An 11,755-nucleotide genomic window follows, 5' to 3' on the forward strand; every position below is an offset into this window, starting at 1 on the left:
CATTTCTGTTAATCTAAAACTATTAAAAAGGGGCGCCTGGGTGGCACAGCGGTTAAGCGTCTGCCTTCGACAGGGCGTGATCCCGGCGATCTGGGATCGAGCCCCACATCAGTCTCCTCCGCTATGAGCCTGCTTATTCCTCTCCCACTCCCCCTGCTTGTGCTCTCTCTCTCTCTCTCTCTCTCTCTCTCTCTCTCTCGCTGGCTGTCTCTTTAAAAAAATAAATAAATAAATAAAACTATTATAAAAAAGTCTTTTTTTTAAAAATGTGCAGCAATTTAAATGTACAGATGCTGAATTTTGACAAATGTNTGTTAATCTAAAACTATTAAAAAGGGGCGCCTGGGTGGCACAGCGGTTAAGCGTCTGCCTTCGACTCAGGGCATGATCCCGGCGATCTGGGATCGAGCCCCACATCAGTCTCCTCCGCTATGAGCCTGCTTCTTCCTCTCCCACTCCCCCTGCTTGTGCTCCCTCTCTCTCTCTCTCTCTCTCTCTCTCTCTCTCTCTCTCTCTCTCTCGCTGGCTGTCTCTTTAAAAAAAAAAATAAATAAATAAAACTATTATAAAAAAGTCTTTTTTTTTTTTAAATGTGCAGCAATTTAAATGTACAGATGCTGAATTTTGACAAATGTATACACCTTTCTTTGTGCAAGCCCTGGTAAATTATATAATGTTTTCATCACCATAGAAATTTCTCTTATGGCCCTTTAAAGGCAATTCTAGGCAACTTCTAACCTGATTTCTATCACTGTGTATTAATTTTGCCAGACTTTGCATATCTTATTAATGAGATGATACCATATGTACTTTCACAGTTTGTCTCCTTTCACACAAAAAATAAATGTTTCCAAAATTTATTCATTTTGCTGAATGAATTTTTTTTTGAGATGTATTTTCTTGCATGGATATACCACAATAAGCTTATGTATTCATCTGTTGGTGGGCATTTGTTTTGTTTCTAGTTTTTTGTTTTTTTGGTGTTTTTTTTTTTTTTGACTACTGTGAATGAAGTTGCTAAAATATCTATATAAAATTTTTCATGTGGACATATGTTTACATATATATTGGGTAAATGCCTAGGAGTGAAATAGCTAGGCCATATGGTATGTGTATATATGTATATACAGCCAAACTGTTTTCCAAAATAGTTTTAGCCTTTTACATTCCTTTCAGCAATATATGAGAGTTCCAATTGCTCCAATATTTACCAAACTTAGCATTGTGTCTTTTTTATTTTTGCTATTCCAATGTTTGTGAAAGTTTTTTCCCCCCCTTTGGCTTTAATTTGCATTTCTCTGATGAATAAAGATGTTGAACATCTTTTCATGTGTCTACTTGCCATTCATATATCATCTTAGTTAAGAGTCTTTTTCTATATTTTATCAATTACTAATGGGTTCCTTTCTTCTCAATTACTGAGTTATAAAAGTTTTTTATAAGCTCTGAATACAAATATAATGTCAATATGTATTTTGAGTATTCTTCCCTGCCAATGGTTTGCCTTCTAACAAATTTATCTTTCAACGCAGAAAAGATTTTTTTTGGTAGTCATCTTTTTTTTTCTTTTATGGTTTGTACTCAACATGTTCTAAGAAATCTTTGCCTATCCAAGTTCCAGATCTCTGCACATGTTTTATACTTAAAAGTTTTTTTCTAATATCATATTAGGTTTTACGCTTCAGATCTATTATCTATTTTAAGTTAATTTTGTATAGGATGTGAGAGGTGTGAGCTGAGGATATTTTTTTTTATTTGGGATTGTTTTATCCAAAAGCATGTCCTAGCAACATTTGTTAAAAAAGAATGTTTTCCCCAATGAATTGATTTGATACATTTAGGAAAATCATCCAACCATGTATTTCTTTTTTTTTTTTTTGAAGAATTTATTTCTTTATTTGAGAGAGAGTGCATGCGAGAGAGAACACAAGTGGGGAGGGGCAGGAGGGGAGGGAGAAGCTGACCCCCCCCAGCAGGGAGCCCATGCTGGGGCTCTATCCCAGAACCCCCAAATCATGACCTAAGCTGAAGGCAGATGCTTAACCAACTGAGCCGCCTAAGCACCCCCCAACCAGAGATATTTCTCACTATCTCTGGAGTTTCTAACCCAATCTATTATCTGAATGTCTCTATTTATGCTAATTATATACTTTTTTATTATTATGGATTTGTTTCAGTTCTTAAAATTGGGTGGTTTAAGTCCTCCAGCTTATTCTTATTTTTCAGAACCAATTAGATGAGTATAGATGCCTTGCATTTTCACATGGACTTTAGATTCAATACATACATTTCCATAAAATCATTCTACAGGAATTTTGATCAGGATTGTGTTGGATTCATAGATCAGTCTGAGAAGGATGCAACATTTAAATATATTGAGCTAATGAATCTTTGAACAGAATGCATCTTTTCATATATTTACTTCTTTTCTCTCAATGGCATGTCTTAGACATAGTCTGTTAAATTTATGTGTAAGTATATTTATTATTTTTAAAATACCCTTTTGAAATATTGATGCTACCATATTGAGATAAAAATTAGCATGCCATGCTGTTTTTGTACTCTGGGATTTCATTTAATTACCCTGTTCTTGATTGTAGAGAAAAAATTGCATTAAAATTTTTTAACATTAAATATGATATTAAACGTAGGTGTGTGGGTGCATGTGTGTCCATTGTCAGGTTGCAGAAAATCATGGTTTGCTACATTGCTTTTTATCATTTATATTTTCTACTCCCACTGAAATGAGCATACATATGTTTCTTCTTTCTTTATTCTATTATGCTGAATTGCATTGATTATTTTTCTTTCTTTTGTGTTGTTTTTCCTGAAATATAATTTATGTTCAGTAAATGTATCCCTCTTAGTATACAGTTCTATTATTTTTGATGAATGGTTTTAGTCATCTAAGCATCGCTATAATCAAAAAGAGTACAATTACATCACCTGAAATGTTCTCTCGTACATTTTAGCAATACCTTTCCCAACCCCCAGGTTCTGGAAAACACTATTATATTACTGATACTATAATTTTTTTCAGAGATATGATCTAATCAGAAGCATATTGTACGCAGCCATTTGAGACCGGCATCTTTCACTTAGCATAATGCATTTTATGATTCATCTATGTTGCTGTGTATAATGGTGGGGTTTTTTTTCTTTTCTTTTTCTTTTCCTTCCTATTTTATGCAGTATTCCCATGGATAGATGTGTCACAGATTGTTTATCCCTTTACCAGTTGAAGCAGTTATGGGTTGTGTCCACTTGTTTTGCACTTATGAATGAAATCTCCATAAATATTTGCATTGTTTTTTTTTTTATGAACTTAACTTTTCAATTCTCTTGGGCATATACCTAGGTGTCTAAGTGTTTTCTAATTTTTCAAGAAACTGTCAAACTGTTTTCTAAAGTTGGTATTATTTTGAATTTTAATCAGTATTTTTGAAAACATTGTCCAGCATTGTCCAGATGGTCTGGATCTTTGTCAACACATGATATTGTCAGGTTTTTACAATTTGTTTGTTTGTTTGTTTGCTTGTTTTGTAATCTCTCCTAGTAGGTATGCAGCAGTATTTCATTGTGGTTTTACTATCTATTCCCATAATTGCTGAGGATGTTGAATAATTTTTCATGTGCTTATTGGCTATCTATGGTTCTACTTAGATGAAGCATCTATTTGAAACTTTTTTTCATATTTTAGATACAAGTCTTTTCAGAAATATATTTTACAAGATTATGTCCTGTTTGTTCATGGACTACATTTTCTTAAAATATCTCTTGGAGGCCAAAAGTTTTAATTTTAATAAACTCCAAGTTATTCCATTTTACTTGTATGATTGTCATTTTGTGTCATTTCTAAGAAATTTTTGCCTAATTAAAGCTTATGAAGATTTTTTGCTATGATTTCTTCTAAAATATTTTGGATTTAGAGTTTTACAGTTAAGTTCTGTGATCCATCATTGAGTAAATTTTTGCAAGTAGCACAAGGTATGGTTTATTGTCTTATTATTGTTTTTGTTTTGTTTTTCCTTTGGCAGATAGGTATCCAATTCTTGTAGCTCAATGATTAAAGAGACAATCCAGTCTCAATTGAATCATCTTTATAAATTTGTCAAAAGTCATTTGGCTAAAATTTTTGGTTCTGTCTCTGGTCACATCCCATATTAAGGTTCAGATAAACAGACTCCACATTTTGGTTAGAAGAACTACAAAGTTAAACAGAAAAATGGTATGCATGAAGGAATGGGTGGAAACTGTGGCCATTTGGTACCGTGTGTGTGTGTGTGTGTGTGTGTGTGTGTGTGTGTATTTAGTACTAGGTGGTTCATATAAATTTCCCTGATATATACATTTGTGTGTATGCTTACACAGATGATATATTAATGTGTTTCCTTTCTTCCTTCAAATTAAAACCAAATTATTAGAACTTAAAAATCTTTTTCTTAGACTTTTATGCCACTTTCTAGACACGGGCTTTGCATTAGTTACTTCACAAATTAATTTAAAGATTAAACTTATTGAACTGTAACATACTTCCAAATCCAAAATTACATTTTCCTCTAATTTTGGCACTGTGTTTTCCTTATATTAATCAACAATCTTAAACTCAGGAAGATGTAAAGTTCTGCAAGACTGTTAATATAATGAAATTTTTAAATTTTTTAAAGTTTTAAAAACTAAGTTTTGGTTAGGATATATTATTGTCTGATAATTTTATAGATCTGAACAACTGAAGAATCTGTATCTATCTTTGTTGTTAATAATGTATTTTACTTTGTTTTAGTGTGTGTGTGTGTGTGTGTGTGTGTGTAATTTTGAAAATCCCCCAACTAACAAACAACTTCAAACATATAAAAATATAAAAAGACCACCAGTGGCTACAAAATATAAGGATACCTCAGTTTTTAGGCAACAAAATCTTGTATTCATCTCAGTTAATACACGAAACCCTTGTTTTTTATTGCTATGGTTATCTTAATATTACGCTCTAATCAGAACAATTGAAAAGTTCTTTATTTCCAGCTTGCCTTGAAAGCCATTTTAAGGCTTTGGCTGCTAAAACCATTATGGAAATAAGTTATCTAAGCAATTTGAAAAGAAAGCAAGTGGAAATTAACAGTGTTTTGGTTTTCTAAACCAAAATGCATGCACCAAATAGTTCTTCTAAGCATGTAAATAAATTATGCTCCATGGATACTGAGAGTATACATTAATCTACTGAAAATTATGTGTTCTCAAATGTATGTGACCAGATAATTATGTAGTATAATACTTTTGACTGTGATTTATACTTAAGCAAAAGCTCCTGAATGGCCATATGTTTATAGGCCATTATAGCTAGCTATGGTTATGAATTCTTCCCATGAAATAAGTATTAAAACAACCACAGCCACACTTAGATACATTGCCTAAGGATTGTGGTTATGAAAAGGAATTCAATTCTACAAAACAAAGGAAATACTCAGAAATGTTTTCTTTTATTGAAATTTTTAATACTAGAATCTGCTTTCCAATATATTTAGGAAACACCATTTTAAAAAAAGGAATTTTGCTTACCATGCTGTTTTCAGTTCTAAATCATAAGACATTTTCTTAAAATAAATTTTAAAATATCAAGTTACAGTTTATGTAAGTGGAATGGGATGTAGTGTGAGGTTATCTTAATAGTCCAGAAATCAAATCTATGGCTCAAATTTGAAATGAAGTAAGAATTATGGCTTGCATCCTTTCTCCAGAGTTTACTCTGAAGATTCAATTCAGAGAGCTATCTACCAACAATGCAATCATTCTAATCTATACTAAAGAGGTGGTAGGGAGAGAAGAAATAATTTGGAGGCGATCAGTGATTGTGAAGCCTATTTTGTTGGGCATTTTGTTAGCCTTCTGCTTAAATAAGCAGAATTACAGAGCTATATACCTTTTAAGCCAGGGCAGGGGTAAAGAGAAATGCAGGAGACTGCATGGGTGGGCTGCCATGTGGAGAAAACCAAGGACTCCTCTTCCTAGGGTTCCCGATTTCATAGAAGGTAGCAATTGGCCCCTACATATGCCTACAGGCCTGAGAGTAGTCCATGGAAAGTGGATGGGATTGGTGCCATAGACTTGATTAGTTAGTAAATTCATGGGGACAAAAATGTACATCCATAAGAGGAATGTAGTATAGTATCAGTGGTTGGTGGTCAGCCAGAAGATGTGGTCCAACCTTATCAGAAACTGGGAAAGCCAATGACTGTTTCAGGGAAAAGAACCCCCCACTAGTGAGACCTGTTAGACTAACCATCTGTCCTTACCACAGTGCAAAGTGACTAAGATATTGCAAAATTCTCCAATTCTATTTCTCTCTCTCTCTCTTTTTAAGATTTTATTTATTTATTCATGAGATGTTGGGGTTAATGTAGAGCATGCAATCAGCCATAATACCTGGCTTGCTAAAATATAACACAGAGGCCGCTGAGGGCAGGGAAGGTTTGGAATGCTGAGGCCTACGTGACCACTCTGCCGTTGGAATGCTGCATGGAGTTGCCTTCCGGAAAACTTTCCTAGCCCAAACAGTCGTCCTGTGATCTAAGAGACCGAGGCATTGTCCCTTAGGCTATGTTCAGCAGAACTTGTAGAACATGCCCAAATTAGCATATCGTATCTTTCCTGTAAACAGATTCTCCCAGTTTCACTAAGACCCCCTTGTCACACATCATGTGCTTGAGGAACACTGATAAGGATTTGTGATTATCTTGATGGACCAATTAAAGTAGGAACAAAGAAGAACAAAGGGTCTTCGCCTCTGAGCGTTGGCCCGCCCCCTTACCTTCTCCTCTCTTTCACAGCAAAGTTTGGAGTCACCTTTCATCCGTTGGTACAGGGATTGCTGGCCATTCCTGGCAATGAGAGACAAGAGAGAGGCAGAGGCAGAGGGAGAAGCAGGCTCCTTGTGGAGCGGGAAGCCCAATGTGGAACCCGATTCCAGGACTCTGGGATCATGACGTGAGCCATAGGCAGACCCTTAACTGACTGAGCCACTCAGTCTCCCCCTTTTTTTCTTTCTTCACCAAGAGCAAACAGAAAGAAGGATAAAATCAGCATATGAATGGAGAGGAGGGGGAAAAAAGCACAACTTTTCAGAAAGCTGAAACTTGAGTTGTGAAACTAAGTTATAGACTTTAGCAAAAAAAGTCTAATGTAGCAAAGTATTTTTCTAATTGTGCATTTTCTATGTAATTGTCTTGATTTTCTTTAGTAAAATCTTCTATAGAAAAGTGTCTTGTGCTTTTATTAATTATTGAGTAATGTATTTAGATAATTAACAAAAAAGACTTTTTTAAATCTTGCTCAAATTGATAGTTAAGAAGGATAAGATACATATCAGTAAGTTCTGAAATGGAAACTATCTTTTCATTGGGTTGACAATGAGTACACTGGCCTTTTTTTAGAAATTTGAAGAAATCCTGAGAAATCTTTGAAAGTTCCATAAGTCATACATATTTTATCTTTAATGATTATGTGGCATTTGGGCTACATATATTTTTACTAGAATTACATTACACACATTCATTTACTTTGCTTTTTGGTAGTCGAATTCATGTTTTTTTCACATATCATTAATTACTCTCATAGTAGATGATTTTGGAAGCAGTATAGGAGCCTCTCGTGAAATTCTGCAGAAATCAACATGTATTTGTTGCATTTACGTGATATGATTATTTTGCTGTTTTATAACCTCCCTAAAGAAAGAGCCTTTTTCTTAAGAAATAATAAAAATAAAAATCACTTCAAAGTATATAAATTATTCCTATATTCTTAAACAAGATGAAAATATAAATATAGATTAAGTAATGAGCCATAAATCAACAAAGTAGAAACTAAGAAATCAATATCATTGACTATGGTATGTCTGTTTTACTTGGTATTATTGATATTTGCCATAATTTAAAGGATTCCAAGATTTTTTATGTTAATAAATAAATTTTATTTTAGAATATGTAAGTATATTTTAGAAGTTTCTCTTTTCTTCAGAATAGTCTTACCACTCAACTATTAAATAGATCAAATGGATACATACATTTAGGATAAATACATTTAGGGGAAAAAGGCAATGCTTACAATCTAATCTTCTTTGAAAAAATGTTGAAAAATCTACAGAAATGAGAGCAGTATCAACAAAATTTCTACAATTTTTCAATATTTTTAAATAATTTTTATGGGGGTTGGTATCACTTTTGCTTATTATTATTAATTTTTAAAAAGTAAAATATTCCAGATAGATTAAAAAGAAGAAAGGGATAAAAAAAGGGGGGTAATCAGAGGGGGGAGTGAAACATGAGAGGCTATGGACTCTGAGAAACAAACTGAGGACTTCGGAGGGGAGGAGGGCGGGGGAATGGGATAGACCGGTGATGGGTAGTAAGGAAGGCACGTATTGCATGGTGCACTGGGCATTATATGCAACTAATGAATCATCTAACTTTACATCAAAAACCAGGGATGTACTGTATGGTGACTAACATAATAAAAAAAAAAAAAGACAAGTCTGATACCCTCCGTATGACCATCCGTTCTCTGCAAATGCTTACTTGTTATGTTTCCTTCTGTACCTGCCCAGGAATTTTCTACTAATTTTAAAGTGTGTGCTTTTGTGGTTAATTAGGATTATATCTTCAATACTTTTCTACAACTTAGAAAAGTTCATTTTACTTTAGTAAACATTGTTCACCAAATTTGCATGTGCTTTTGTGGTCTAGCGTAGGATTTGATTCCATATTAGATCTCTGCTTATCCCTGATTTACACTAAATACTTTCATTATAGCAGTTTTCTAATAATTTGATATCTAAAAACATTTTGTTATCTTACCATGATAATATTTTAAATGCTTGCCAGCATGAGTCAATGCTTCTTTTCCTTTACCAAATCTTTATTATATAATTCAACTTTTTTAAAACAGAAGAGTTTTCAGATATTTGAAAAATAATAGTAGCATAGTTATTGTGTTTTCTCTGTATAATTTTTTCCCCAAACACTGTACACAATATTTGGTTATGTTTCATATTGTTTTTGGCAGTCTGCTCAGGCGACTCAAACCCCTGAGGATGATCTATGTTATTTTTTTCCTCCTCTTTAGTTTTCTCTGTATCTCCAAGCAGTTTTGTGCTTCCCACTTGTGGTTAAGGAGTGGCATGGAAGATCTTACCTGTCAGAAAGGGGCTAATTTGTCCCACCTGAAACAGAGATGAGGCAATGTTGCGACCCAGTCTCAGGTCCCTTTTTTGACATGTTCCATGCTCAAGTTAATCTCTATTCTTTACTGACAACAGTAAATATCCATAAGCAAAATGTTGAATGGTTAGGGATTTTATTTCAACTGAAGCTTGTCAGTCATATGTGAAGCAAATGTAAAATCCTGGAAAGCATGCCTATACAGCATGTGGAATTTCTGTAGAAGTACAGATATTGCCAACTATCTTATTTCAGTGAGAAAGAAAATTGCATCCTTGTGACAAGTGTCATAGCACTTTTACTTCCTTTTCTACTCCCTAAAAAAAGTGACTAAGTGGGTCCTAGCAAAAGAAGTGACTTAATTCCTTATGTTTTTTTAAATGCTCTAAATTTTTATGCAGCCACATTTCTGAATCCCATAATTGTTTCTAAAATATTTTCATTTGTACTTTTTTGGGGGTTAATTTTTCAGAACACTATTTTTGCAAAAGTGAAGCCATTATCTCCTCTATTTTTATATACCTCATTTCTCTGATTTCTTCCTTTATCTAATTACAGGGTCCACAACTTTCAAACCAGTGATATTAAACTGTCATATCAATGTGGATTAAGTTATGCTTTGGTAACAAACAACAGCTCTTCAGTGGCCAACATATTTTCTTCTGATATTCATGTTTGAGAATCCTCTCTATGTCTGCTGTATTGCAGGCCCAAAGTGAAAGGAGTACTCCTTGTCCAGTAAAATTGTTCTCATGGTAAAAGGAAAATTGAAATAACAGAGGACTATGATAATTCTAAAACTATATTCTACTTGGAAATGGCACAGTCATTTCCCCTCCCGTATCATTCCAAACAATCAAACCAAATTAGCAAGTTATTTGACCAAGTTCAGGTGGGGGCCTGGCAAGAAGGGGGAACAATATTTGGACAATAATACAATCTGTTGTATCATTCTACTTCTATATTTAATGAAATGATAGTGTATCTTTCAATATTAAGAATGATGGTTACTGATTTCACACACACACATACTGATACAGATAAAGTAAAATAGAACTGTATAAATATAGATATGTATTTATATATACACATCTGTGAAAGACTACTCCACTGTTCTTTTTTATTAAGAGTTTTGACTAGTGAATTTTCTTAAACCTCTAGTTATATTCCAGAGGCATAATAATGTATCTTATCTTAGTTCACATGTAAGTTATAGGACTATATTTCTAAATATTTAACCATTTGCATTCTTGGAATTAACTTCATTGGCTCTTGCTTAGTGTTCTTTTTTATTATTTATTTTTATTAGATTATATTTGTTATATTTTATTTAGGATATTTTATAGATATATTGAGGCAAAATGCATTTTGAAGCATTTTATTTTCTTAAGAAGGCTTTCATTTTCATTTCATTTCATTTTCATTTCATTTTCTTAGGCATTTTCTGACAGATTTGGGTATTTGTTTTATGCTGATGTGATTAAAGATTCTGGAAACTTTTCTAGAACAGCTAAAATAGATTTTAAATTAATCTGTTTTGAAGTAAAAATTTGAATCTAGTTTAACAACTTTCGTGCAGAAGTGTTAATTCTTGACATTTTGTATATGACTTCTATATTGATATATTTATTTATTTTTTTTGAAAATTGCCTGTTCAGATTTTCTGATTTATTTCAAATTAAACTATAATGTTGTGATTTTTCTAATTTCTTTTGTATCTGTCTTATAGCTTCATCTTTATTTTTGATGTGTTGAGCTGTGTCGATTTTTGTTCATTAATTTAGCTATTTATTTATTGAAGTTCCAATGGGCTAAATTTTTAATTCATTTATCAGGCTTTGATTTTTTCCAGATGTTCATCATTAATCTCCATATTTATTAATATTGAAAATAATTTTATATGGGTTTGATTATACAGCTCAGTTAAAACTTACTCATTAATAGTTTGTTTCTTTTGTCTTTCAGTTCATTTTTAGATTAAATATATTCTTGTAGCTCAGAGGATATTTAGTATATTTAGGATATGAGTCTGATCTCCTGATTCTAGACCTACCAGTTATTAAATGCAATGTTGGACATTTTCCTAAGCCTTATTGTTTATTTTTTAACATATAAGAAAAAAGCTATTGTGAAGATCAAATAATATAATGTATAAACATCACTTGGTAATATGTTTTGGGAACAAAATAAACACTCTTAAGTAGTGCTATTATATTTTTCTCCGTATAGAGATTTTGCATGTTTGCAATGCTATCTTTAAACATTTTAAGAAACAGATTTTCCATTTTTAGTTAAAACTAAGGTCCAAATCAGCAAATATGAAAGTTTTGATTGATATGTTGGTAGACATTGATTCAACTGTTTATTTTCCCTCTATCAAGAGCATGCACATGCCTTTTGTTCTCAATTTCATATCAGCAGGGCATTGATAACATATGTATTTGTCTAACAGCAAGTGTGAGGATTAGCTTTTGATAACATCTCCCAGTTCAGGGTTTCTAGGTATGCTTAAGTGTCTAGACAAGCACCTTCCAGTACAACTTTTT

Source organism: Ailuropoda melanoleuca, chromosome 8 (assembly GCF_002007445.2).
Source record: "Ailuropoda melanoleuca isolate Jingjing chromosome 8, ASM200744v2, whole genome shotgun sequence".
Classification (NCBI taxonomy): Eukaryota; Metazoa; Chordata; class Mammalia; order Carnivora; family Ursidae; genus Ailuropoda; species Ailuropoda melanoleuca.